Here is a 13,756-nt window from a genome sequence, read left to right as displayed (position 1 = left end):
TTTATCTTAGCACATAATTAAACTGTGTCACCACTTCCCACCCTAACTTGAAGAAGGGTTAGTAGAATGTATGTTATTAAGCTGATATGAAGGATTGGAATCAGCATTAACTGACAAAAAACAACAACAACAACAACAAAACAACAACAAAACTTTCTTCTAAGTAATCATAACAATGTTTAAGTAAAAGAGAGAGAGATAAAGAGAGAGAGAGAGAAAGAGAGAGAGAGAGAGAGAGAGAGAGAGAGAGAGAGAGCAAGCGAGAAAGGGGCTGGTGGGAGTTCAGATTGAACAAGATCCTCACATTTCAACACATTCAATCCTGGCTACAGTGTACCAAAATGGAAACAGGATTACTATAACACCAAACTTCCACTACAGATAGCTGTACACACATGTGTTTCAAGCCCATCCCTAACCCCCAAATGCTGCCAATGCATCTATTTCCCAGACTGTTGGGCCTGTTGACAAACGAGCACTTCTCTTTCATCCAATCTTTGTTATAAGGCTGGTATGTCTGGCTATCAGCTCAGTAAACAAGACAGCTGAGGTCTTCCAGATAATCAATAAAATCAAACAACTGGCTGATATCATATGTGATAGAGGGGCTGTTGGGATTCATTCTCTTCAGATGTTCTTCATGCATTTTACAAACACCTTCCATGCATTCACTCACTGATTCATAGTCAGTATATACATAGTAAGTTCTGTCTTCTGGTCTCTTGGTGGGTTGTACCAGCAAAATGGTCTGAAACCATCACTCGCTCCAAACTCTTTTGCTGCAGTCACCACTGACACACTACCACACACCAGCTTAACCACAATGCTGCCAACATCTAATTCCCGCATGTTTTTGTGTTTTTTTCTTTCATATTGAGTTGTATGAGTTCTTTAAATGAGGGAGTGACTGAGTGGAATCCCAAATTATTTATTTTTATTTATTCATTTTTTACAGAGAGGAAGGGAGAGGGATAGAGAGAAACATCAATGAGAAACATTGATTAGTTGCCCCCTGCACACCTTCTACTGAGGATGTGCACACAACCAAGGTACATGCTCTTGGCCGGAATCAAATCTGGGACCTTTCAGACTGCATGTTGACACTATCCACTGAGCCAACCCATTTAGGGCAGTTGTATGAGTTCTTTATATATTTTTAGATATTACTTATTAAATACATAATTTACAAATATATTCTCTCACTTAATAGATTGCCTGTTTTGTTTTTGTTGATCATTTCTTGTCTGTGCAGAGTTCTTTAGTTTTATGTAATTCCACTTGTTTACTTTTGCTTTTATTACCTATATCTTTGGTGTCAAGTCCAAAAAATCATCACCAAGGCCTATGTTAAAATAATTACCACCTATGTTCTCCTCTAGGAGTTTTATGGTTTTAGGTCTTAGGTTCAAATATTTGATCCATTTTGAATTTTTTGTGTATGGTTTCATTCTTATACATCTATCTGTCTAGTTTCTCCCACACCATTTATTGAAGAGATTGTCCCATCCTTATTGTATATTCTCAGTTCCTTTGTTGTAAATTAATGTACTGCATATATGTATGTTTATTTCTGGGCTTTCTAGTCTGTTCCATTGATTCATGTCCTTTGTTGTTTTTCTTTACCAAGGAAGTACTAATAAAATGGGTAAATTAATTTTTGAATCTGGAATTATGGAAGAAAAACATTGGTATAGAAATTGTTCTTATTGTTAAACTACTGCATATGACCCAATTAATTAGTGTCTGAAATAAAACAAAGCACTAACATATATTTTTTTCCATTTACAACACTAGAAACATTGATGCAGAAATCAACCTTGATACCTCATATATTCCCTTTTGTGTCTGTGTTTTCCTCTGATGGATGTTGGAAGGCAAGATTTATGCAATACAATGGGTTATCACCATTTTTTCTATCCTATATACCTCTTTACCTAAACCAGCAGAAGCATTTGGTTGTGACAGAATATGGTTTATTTCAGCAACAATCATTAACCTGTCCTTTTGGACAGCTGGTGTTATAAATTCAGGGGATTGACAGGAATGGAGCCACTAGCATATTCGGAGATTAGACTTCAGTTAGTTACAGTTTGTTAACTGTCATGCACAATAAACCAGTTGTGGGTTTTTGCTAAAAGTTGGGATGTTGCTAAAAGAAAATATAAGCAATTGAAGAAAAATTTTCTCCTTTACTAAATAAATTAATCAAGAATCCATAATATATAATAATCAAATATTAAATATGTTTATTAATTATATCAACTATAATTATATATACACATATAATTTCTTATAGTTATATTTATATATCTAATTATTTTTTACATCTTATGTGCTATTGTATATCCTATAATTGCTGTAATAATAATATATTTATATACAGAAAAGTAAGAGATAAACATCCTGAAGGAAATTATAGAACTAATATTTACAGAGGTAATAAGTATAAATTATTAGGGATATATTTTCCACAAAGGCAATTAGATAAAATATATATTTTAACGAAATCTTATCAAAGTCATTTGGAAAAACTAAGTTAAACAATAGTGTCTGATTAAACTTCTATGACTATATGGAAACATTTTTAGTGCATCATCCACAGCTTCATGACACTCCTTCCCAATACACACTATGAATTCATTCTCCTTTCATGTCATATGATAAAGATTTGCTGATTTTTTTTTTTTGCTCTAGACAAATGGGGCTACATGAAACTAAAACCATTTTGTATAGTGAAAGAAACTACTAACAAAATGAAAAGGCAATGCACTAAATGGGAGGAGATATTTGCAATATTTGATAAGGGGTTTAATATACAAAATATTAAAAAAAAAAACACCTCTGATACAATACAAATAATTATTTAAGTTAAAAAATGGGTAAAGGAACTAATTTTTCCGAAGAAAACATGCAGATGTGTAACATGCTTGACATCACTAACTATCATGGAACTGTAAGTCAAAATCACAATGAGATATCACCTCATACCTTTCAAATGGCTATTCTCCCCTCCCTACCCAATCTCTCCCCCCCCCCCTTAAAATAAACAAAAAACAAACACAAATATTGCTAGGATCTGGATGAGATAGAACCCTTGTGCACTCTTACTAGGACTGTTATTTAGTGCAGCCACTGTGTAGAACAGTACAGATGCCCCCTCACCGCCCACCCCCCCCCCCAAAAAAAAAGGAAAACTATTATTATCAATTCAACTTCTATGTATTTATCTGAAGAAAAATAAACACTAATTGGAAAAGGTACATACAGGCCTATGTTCATTGCAGCATTATTTACAACTGGTGACCCAGTGTATAGATTCATGCATGCATAATGAAAGGAAATTAATTAGAACTTGGCTGGTGGGGGCGGGGGAGGCTGGGCGAGATGAACATGCGCTAGAGTCAACTTCCCCTGGTCCCTCCCAGGCATCTGGGGAGTCAGCGGAGTCTCTCCAGCGAGTGGGGTCTCAGTCTAGCCTGTGGGGATCAGGCCAAAATTAGCTCTCTGACATCCCTGAGTGCAAGAGGGCACTCTACAAAATAGCTGTTGTAAAGGGTGTGAACACAAAAGCCAAATGTGCAGTAAACCAGATCCAGGCCCCACAGAGCTCCAGCAGCAACATAACCCATGGCCAAAGGTAGGATTGCACAGACTTGCGAGGAATTGGGCTCCCTCCTCTCTGGTTTTTGGGGTGCATCACCTGAGAATCGCTGCTGCCAAGTCATTGCACTTCAGCAGCTCCTAAGTTGAGTGCCTGCCCCCAGTGTGCATCATAGTGACTGGTTGGATGGTTGGACACTTAGCATATTAGCTATATATATGGATAGCTAAGATATAGAAATAACCTAAGTGTCCATTACAGATAAATGGATAAAGAACATAATGGAATATTAATCATATGAAAGAATAAAATCTTGCCATTTACAACAATGTGAATGGATTTAGAATGGACTTATTATGCTAAGTTAAATAAGTCAGACTGAGAAAGACATATACTGTGTAATTTCACTTAGTGAGATTCAAAAAGCAAAATAAATGAACAAATGATAGAAGCAGAATCATATATAGAGAGAGAACAAACTGATGTTTGCCAGAGGAGAAGAGGGTGGAGAGAGCATCAAAATAGATGAAGGGGATTAAGAAGTATAAACTTTCAGTTATAAAAATAAATAAGTCGCAGGGATATAATGTACAGTGTCAGGAACATAGCCCAAAATTATATTATACTTGACTTTGTATGGTGACAGACGGTTACTTGACTTAACATGGTGACCACTTACAAAGCATTTGAATGTTGAGTCACTATGTTGTATGTCTGAAATGAATATAATATTCTATGTCAACTATACTTAATCAAAAAATTAAATAAAAAACATACTCTATGTGCCCTTTCTAACCAAAAAGTATGCTAATATTTAATCTTTCATGGTTTTCACCTACAAGTGTCATGGTCATTCTCTTGTTAAGGCTACTTTGATTGTACATATAGGAGGAATAACATTTACAAGTATAAGCTATTATGTTTGTATAGTGGTGTGTGTGTGTGAGTGTGTGTGTGTATGTGGGGTGTGTTTGTGTGCGCTTTGCTCTATTTACTTCTCTCTTCTTAAGCAGACCATGTTTTCCCTGCTGGATGAAGGAGCTACCACAGAGTTGCAATGTGAAAGTAAATAATTAATTTACTAGCTTTAATCATTAAAACAGACTAAGACATCTTAAATTTGAAATATACTTGACTATTTTTTTCTACTTTAAAGGTTAGAAAATAAACATTCTGCCTAGATCAGAATTAGAGGAAAATTATTAGCAACAAAATTCTGGTATGAAGAGGAGGGAGGGGGTGAGAATTGAAATTCAGTTTGAGTATATGAAATTTGAGGGAAACTGGTACCATATTTCCAGGCTTTAAGTTTTTTTGATAGACAGAAAATTCTACATATATCAGAGACAGAACAGTTCATAAATAATCAGAATTAAGCCATTACACAATGACCCTGTGATCTCAAGCTTGCTAAAATGTTTTCATATGGTTTAGTGTGGATGTGGATGGACATATGAGTCAGTAAAATTGGAAGGACCTTTGGGGTGGAAAAGGGGAAGCATTAGGGGGATATGCTAAAGCAAGCAACCAGGAATTAGAAATGAATATGGATATCTCAGCAGCAACCAGCATAAATAATAACCGATAGTTTCATCCAAGCTGAGAGAGTAATATATAAACAGAATTATTTAAGAATCAGAACTAGAGACAGACATCTTGATGTTAGCAGTTTACTTAGAAGGTAAATATGATATTGGTAGGAGTAAAAAAAAAAAAAAAAAAAAAAAAAGTGAAACCAGAAAAGGCCCCCTATAGAGTGAGCATTCTCAATTCAACAATTTAAGCTTAATTCCACTGGGGAGACTAGGAGCCAGCCTACAACATTTGATACCAAATTCTCTCTTCTGTGTGGCAAGACAGTGGGATATTCCATTTCCTCAGCTCACACTTGTGTTGGGTCATCCTTTGATTTAGAGCTGCTCCTAGGTGTTTTCAAGCTCTCAGCACACCATGCATGCCACAGTGGTTGCAAAGTGGATTCATAGTGGTAAAGCAGTCTCTGGAAGTGTGGAAACACCCTCAATAATGAAATGCAGGTGAGTGCAGCTGGAAATTATACCTGTGTAGACTGAAGTAGTAGGGGTTGGAGGATAGGGATGGGAAATTGACATTGCCTGCTACACTGCACAGTTCTACAAGGGCCAGCATTAAATTCAGTCCATGCTGTCATTGATTCTTCCTCAGTGCACTACTTGCAATTCATGAAAGAAAAGGAAGGTGGGAGGGAGGGAGAGGAAAATGGAGGGGGAGGGGAAGGAGCAGAGGAATGGAGGGAGAAAGATTCAGGTGGCAGCCATGATTTTATGGCTAGATGAAATTTTATTGTGTTTCCTGGCAGAAGTATCCTCATTGGAAACTAGGGATTCTAGAACAGTAAATCTTATTGTTGCAGATGGGAACTATAATTGACCAGTTGGGTCACTAGGGTTTATGGTGACAGGGGTTACTGCTATACCTATTCTTTAGGCCCTGGAAAAGTTAGCCCTCATTAGGGCACATCAAGGTACAATGACAAACTTGAAGTAAATCAATCCAAATGCCAGAGTCCCTGTCCCAAGCTAGTATATTCTCTGGTGCTGATAGTTTCTAGAATATAACAATTGTACCTCCTTGCCGATGAAAGGTTTTCTTTGTAAAAGGCAAAGTGGGACCATCTGATGATAAATCACTCTATAAGCCCTTGGATATTGGTGCTATGGTAGAACCGCAGGCCAGAAAGGCAAAGAAAAAAACAGAAAATGTTTTAATCCAAGTCAAAATGAATCCCAACCCCAGTAAGGAATATGCTTAACATAAATAGCTTGTCACCACATATTTGAAAGTTTAAGGAGAAGTAAAAGCTAGAGAATTTTTGACGAGAGAAAGTATTTCCCATTAGCTCATGTAAAATTTCTATTCCCATGATGACTACAACATTATTAATCCATTTTTTCCCAGCTACTTGGATGCTGAGGATAGCGGGGGACTGAGCTCTGCTGGATGGCTTTCTAGGGTTTCATCTGTAAGATTACACATCTCCGTGCTCACTTCCATAGGACCCTCCACAAGCTTCCATGCCAGGCTACTTTGTCTCTAATCACCCCCCTAGTCATCCTTCCTTGCTTCTGAACAATGAGCCGAGATACTCAGCACCTCAGGAGTTCCCTCAGGCATCTCTCATTCCAGTCCAAGTGGATGTTCAGGTGTATGGCTCAGAGCTCTGTCTACTGGGAAGATTCCTCCTCAACATGGGCTTCCAGGGCCTCCTTTAAGTGATGTTTTGAGCAGCAGCGGACAATTTTCCCTTTGTGCCATAGCACTGAACAAAGCTCTCCATGTGCAGGCCTTTCTATTTTTCTTCTCTTTCAATCATCTGGTTATGCATAAAACAGGATCATCGTATGCTCTAAGGAAGGGGTACAGCCTGGCCCGTGTGGTTCAGGGATTGAGCATTGGCCCATGAACCAAGAGGTCACTTGTCTGATTCTTGGTCAGGGTTTGTGCCTAGATTGTAGGCTGAATCCCCAGTAGGGGGCATGCAGGAGGCAGCTGACTTATAATTCTCTCTCATCACTGTTTCTATCTCTCTATCCCTCTCCCTTTCTCTCTCAAAATAAGAAATAAATATTAAAAACATAAAAAATAAAGGGGTATAACATAGGCTAATGGCATGGGTTTACAGGCCATCTTTTGTTAAACTAACTTGTGTCCTCTGGATGATCTCAGGACTAAATATGTCTGCACAGATTCATCTGTATAATTAATTGATTTTTTTCCAGCCAAGCCTCTGACTTAACAGGTCTTCCATATCCAGCTCATGATGGCCGGTTCAAGTTACAGAGTTAATTTTTGCCCCATGCTTAGGCGTTTAATCTCTACTGGGATTGAGTTTGTCAGAATCTGCTTTTCACATGAGGAATAGTTTCCTGCTGCTCATGGCATGGACTTTTATTAATAAACATGAACAAATTAATCATAACTATGATTCAGTATTAAGAGAAGTCTAGGCTTGCAAGACACACAGCAAAGCAATCCTATCTACGTGGGCATCATTAGGCACTTCAGAGTACTGAGCCATGTGTTTGAATTGATAGTGCTACAAATAGCATAGCTCGAATCTGCTGAAAAACCCTTCCTTCCTATGCCCCCCATTCCAAACACATTTTCAACATACAAATTAATAATTTGGAGCCATCTTTTCAAGTGTGACTTATGCAGACCTCAGAATCCAAGAAGTCTGCAAGTGCTTTACCTCTTTCATTATAGCAGCTGGAGTTGTAATAACTTGTTATTTTTCTTGGAAAATGGTATATGATAGAGACCATTAACACTGCATTTTAACAACCCATAAGGATAACGGGTCATCATTAATGGTGTAATAGCACTTCTGATCATTTTTACATGACTTGAGTAGAGGGATATAGTATTAGGGCTTCCACTTTATCTTCTATTTTATTCCACCAATCTTAGAATAAAAGATTATTGCAACTATAAGTATGACCAACTCAATTATATATTGTTACCAAATAAATTAATATAGAATGGGTCCTTTTGAAAGATCAACTTTGACTGGATTCTCGTTTATCTCTGATGCTCCGTAAATTTCCATAGTAACAAAGAAAGCTATTAGTGCTTACAAGAGTGGAAGAGGATTCATTGTAAATTCTTAGTTGAGAGACTCCAGTATTCCCAATTTGGTTTAAACATCTAATTTGTAGCCGTAAGAATATACTACATTATACAAAATGTCACATTTCAAAGCTGATGGTGTGTAAATCAAGATAGAAAAGAGAATCATAATCAGAAGCTTGTCTAATAATCTCCAAATCAACCATTATTGCCAAAAACCACTGGAGAGTCTTCTAGACACACACACACACACACACACACACACACACAAACACAAACACTACTCTAAATGATTGATGAGGACTAGTAAGGAGGGGGGGGTTTGCTAAAGGGCCAATGGGGGGGGCATATATAATACTTTCAACAATAAATATCTAAATATATATATATATATATATATATATATATATATATATAACCTTTAAAAATAAAATACAGATAATTTCAAGCTCTTATTAAGTTCATATTATGCCACTTGGCTTTTATGAAAACATACAACAGTACACGTTTTTGTTGACTGAAAGCAAGACAAGGATGATTTTCACTTATACCAAAAAGGCCTCTCTATGATAATGTAGGTCTTTCATAAAAATGAAGTGAGTAACAAGAACTTTTGGGAAGCGGGAGAATACTCCTCACTTTACCTATTTTGTTTGTCTCCTATCACATAGTAGAAACCTGAAACCAGTAAGGGTCATTTTGCAAGAGCTGAAAATTGTAACGTATTTAGGTCAGTACACATACAGTAAAAGTTATATTTTAAATGATGATATTACTAAATTTATAAATTTTAATATAATCACACCCTTATGTTTATCTGTACATGAGGAAGCTACAGATGACACACATTCGTGTGGATGTCCTCCATGACAGTACAGAGATCAGAATTTATATTCTTTAGAGTAGAGATTATAGCTTTGGGGCTCTCACTGTGCATACAACTACGTCTTAGAGGAGAGGATCAAAATAAAAAGGACTGGCACAATTTTAAGTGCAATGTGAAAGGGAATTATCTCCTAGTAACATTACAGAACTATTATATTGCTATATAACTATACCTTACCAGGAAGATTATAGCCAGAAAATTAGAACATGCACACATATTAATGGGAAGCAGCACCATTGTTCTAAAAATGTGTAATGTGTTTTTCTATATAACAAAAATTGAAGAAATTCGCCCAGTTAAACCAAAAGAGCAATAACAACAACAACAAAAACAACCCAGAAGCTAAAAACTAATCCAGGGATTTCACTGTGGTACTGAGTTATGAGCTTCTGGCATCTGTAAGCCACTTCACTTTGGAAAATTAATTTCATGCTTGCCTACTCCTGTAAAACTCCCAACTAAAGGGTCTCACTGAGGTTTGGAATGGTCAAGGGAATGTCAAAACTGTGATTGAAGAAAGCCAAGGAAAAAGCTGTCAGCCAAGGAAAAAGCTGTCAGCCAAGGAAAAAGCTGTCAGCCAAGTAAAAAGCTATCAACATCACAGCAATGATCTTTCTTTTAAATTAAATTATTGTATATATGCTAAGTTAGAGATGAATGCTAAAGTAGGCATATACAATTAGAAATGTTAGGTATAAACTTCGGTTTATTAAGAGAAGAAAGACTTCTATTCCCCCCCCCCCCCCCCCCAGAGAATTGGGCCTTTATTTTGAGTAATAAGCCTTCAAGATATAACAATTTAAAGAAATGATTTATTGAAATATGAACCATAACACACAGAATCCTACCTAATAAAAAAGAAACATGTAAATTGACTCTACCTTTGCTATGCTCACCAGCCATGCCCACAGCCACAACCACCAGCCAATCAGGAGTGGAATATGCAAATTAACCCAACCAAGATGGTGGCTAATTTACATATCTAAGTGCAGAGAGAAGACAGAATAAGGAAGCCAAGAGCTGCAGAAGGGAGAGAAGCTGCAAAGAAGCAGGCAGGGCGGTGGAGAAGGGAGGGAAGCAGACTGCCCCTGGAAGCTCTATTACAGGAATCTTCCTGCAACAGGCCTCTAGTTATTTAATAAAGGCAGATTTCAAGTCTATAACACTTTTTTTTTTTTTAATTTTCTGGGCCAGGATTATCTATCAAAATTCTATAATTATAGATTTTTTTCTCTACATAGTAAGTTCTGTTATTCTTTCAAATATATTTAAGGGATACAAGAATGCCTAGTCTCCTTTGGAAGAGCATAAGTTAAAAATTCATATATCTACATAATAAAATAAATGAAAACTGCAAAAACAACAAAGAGTGGTGGATGTGGAGATATGCCACTCAGATCAGCCACCGAGGAAAGAGTAGATGCCCAGCTGCTCAAGTGCAATCCACAGAAAGTCTCTAGTTTCAGCTCCGTCAGGGCCAGCTCAGCTGCAGAGTGCCTCTTTGCCTAAGGTCTCACCCTTGTGTGCAGAAACAGTGGAAGAGAAGGGCAGCTAACATATACCTACTGAGCAAGGCAGGATATAGAGGCCCTGCCAATTCTGGCCCAACCTGGGGCAAGTCTGCAGGGCAGGGGTCCCTACTGATAGAACTACATCACTATTTGATTTCTTCCTCTGTTCAATCCTTCTTCCCCCTCCTTTCCTTCATAGGTGCCATTCCATAATAAATATTTCATATCCCAAAGCCACTTTACTCTCTGCTTCTAGAAAATCCAAACTACGGTATGATACAAACATTTCCACATGTCAAATTTTAAAGGTTTCCCTCGACACACATTAAGTTGTGACTGAATATTTCTCTATGGGCTCCATCCTTAATCTGATGGTCCATGAAAACTATTTTTGAGAAAACAGACAAATGCACATTATTACAAATCCTAAAAATTTAAAATAAGGAAACTTCTTTTTAAAAAAATACATTTTATTGATTTTCCACAAAGAGGAAGGAAGAGGGATAGAGAGCTAGAAACATTGATGAAGAGAAACATCGACCAGCTGCCTCCTGCACACCTCCTGTTGGGGATGTGCCCACAACCAATGTACATGCCCTTGAGCGGAATCAAACCTGGGACCTTTCAGTCTGCAGACCGACGCTCTATCCATTGAGCCAAACCGGTTTCGGTATAAAACAAGGAAACTTCTTGACAGCTACAGTTTTGACAGCTATGCCTGCCTCATCCAGTTTTATTTCCAAATGTCCACAACTGCTCTCAATAAGCTCTTCTGACCCAAGACATTATGGGCGTGTTTTGGGAATATATTTGTGCATTTTTTTTGTCTGAGCACCAAAAGACCAGAGCTCCTCATAGAACATTACTACCTAAGCGACTCTACCAGAGATAAACCTATAACACTCTATTACTCCTTGCTGTCATCTTTTCAATGGCCTGTTATTTTCATACTCAGAAAGAGTTACAAAATTCACTTCAGGTCAATTTACCAGAGGTGAATTTTATAACTCTTTTCTCATCTTGGGCAGTCAGGAGAAAAGACTCCCAAGGCTTCCTATTTTAGTAAAAGTTTATCTCAAGGGGGCAATTTCTTAAATTTCACTGAAGTGGGCATTATTCACCTGGAGGTCATAGAGCTCATTATTTGCTAGGGACTCCTCCGAGGAGAGCCACTTCCACAAGCCATTGAACATCTTCATTTTCTGCCTACAGGAAGCAAAGGACTCTACCCATTCATAATAGCTCATTATGGCCTCTGCTGCTAAGATCCCTGCCCACAGTTTACCACAATTGAAGCGCATCTCTCTGACCATCCTGCAGTTTGGGTCATTTGTGCCACTGTTTGAAATTTCCATTTATTTCTATCTAAAGCAGTGGTTCTCAACCTTTCTAATGCCGTGACCCTTTAATACAGTTCCTCATGTTGTGGTGAACCCCAAGAATAAAATTATTTTCGTTGCTACTTCATATCTGTAATTTTGCTACTATTATGAATCATAATGCAAATATCTGATGGTTTTAAGCTCTACAAGTCATGACCCACAGGTTGAGAACTACTGCTGTAGAGCCTAAGACCATCGGAAAACACAGATATTTATGTGTTTATTATGATTCATAACAGTAGCAAACTTACAGTTATTAAGTAGCAACAAAAATAATTTTATGGTTGGGGGTCACCACAATAAGAGGAACAGTATTAAAGGGTCACAGCATTAGAAAGGTTGAGAACTACTGATCTAAAGGTTACCATCACAAGTATATCATCCTCCAACCACTTGGCTAAACACTCTACCTATGGTATAATTAATTCATTATGGAAGTCAAAATAAAACTATCCCTCACTCCCCAAGTTTGCTGGGTCAGTCTAATTACTTATTGCCCATTTTTACCAATGTATGCTCATATTTCAAGAGAAATGCTATGGTTAATTTTTTTTTAATCCTCACCCAATGATATTTTTCCATTGATTTTTAGAGAGAGTAGCAGAGGGAAACATTGATGTGAGAGAAATACATCAATTGGTTACCTCCTGCACACACCCCACCCAGGGTCAGGGAAGAGCCTACAACCTTGGTACATGCCCTGGACCAGAATTGAACCCCAGACCCTTTAGCCGATACCCTATCCAGTGTCTCTTAAGACATTTCCATGTATCTAAACATTTTAAGAAGGTACTGATTTTGGTGCACCAAAACACTTTCCTGTCATCTGTCAAAAACTGTCCCAATAAACATCCCATCAAACGAGGTCTATGTTATGGATAGCCTTTTTTTCTGGTGCTACACAGTACACAACAGGCAAAACCTTAAATAGCAGCCTAATAAAACACACAGTTTTTTAATTTAAAGCTGTAGCATTTAGTCAATAAGCTTGAGAGTGTTCCAAAGAAGGGTCACATTCAACATATTTCAGCAAAAGGGTGGAATTCATTTTTAACAGTTACTATTCCTTACAAAAAGAGAAGAGCTTTCAAGGCTATTTCTAAAACCAAAATACATGTAGGACATGAAGTCAATGGGGGGGAAAAAGCATAGATATACAGGAAACTTCAGGACTACATAATGAGGGAATCTTTCTCTGCTAATGCATAACTGGAGGCAGGGGTTCCGGAGCACATCTTGGCGGGAAGCTTAACCTCCTAAGGGAATAATTCCTGAAGATGTAAAACTCCAAGTGAATTTTAACCAAGTGTAGATGGAGAAGTCTAGAAGTATAATGGGAACACTCCTATAAAGAAAGGACATTTCAGATCTCATTAGTGTTGTTCAAGAACACAAAATCAATAAAACCAAAACAAAGCATGAAGAGAATTTTGATGGACCAGAACAACAACAACAAAGACATCCTTTAGCTAAATGCTTCCCAGGAGTATGGGTAAAGTATAATTGCATGTTAATGTCATTCCACCTAAGTTTTAGTTTTCATGCTCAGTTAACCTTTCAGATAAATACATATACACTGTCCATTCCTTGTTATAGGTCTATGCATTTAAACTAATATTTTTATTTGTTCACAAAATATGGAGTTAAGTAAATGTCCCAGTTATTACAGGAGAAAAATATAAGCTGGTGGATTCCAACTGACTATGTTACCTTCTGGAACCAACAGTGGAATTTGAGGTAAGAGAAACATTTTCTCATCATTAATTCT

The 13,756-nt window shown here is 37.3% G+C and overlaps 1 pseudogene; it reads right to left on the bottom strand.

Moving 5' to 3' along the window:
• Positions 1-440: 440 nt before the first annotated feature.
• On the bottom strand, positions 441-11,853 carry LOC118729671 (annotated as a pseudogene).
• Positions 11,854-13,756: the final 1,903 nt, after the last annotated feature.

Source organism: Pipistrellus kuhlii, unplaced genomic scaffold, assembly GCF_014108245.1.
Source record: "Pipistrellus kuhlii isolate mPipKuh1 unplaced genomic scaffold, mPipKuh1.p scaffold_m20_p_3, whole genome shotgun sequence".
NCBI classification, from domain to species: domain Eukaryota; kingdom Metazoa; phylum Chordata; class Mammalia; order Chiroptera; family Vespertilionidae; genus Pipistrellus; species Pipistrellus kuhlii.
Note: the sequence above shows the minus strand (reverse complement) of the source record. Positions and strands in the feature narration are given on the sequence as shown.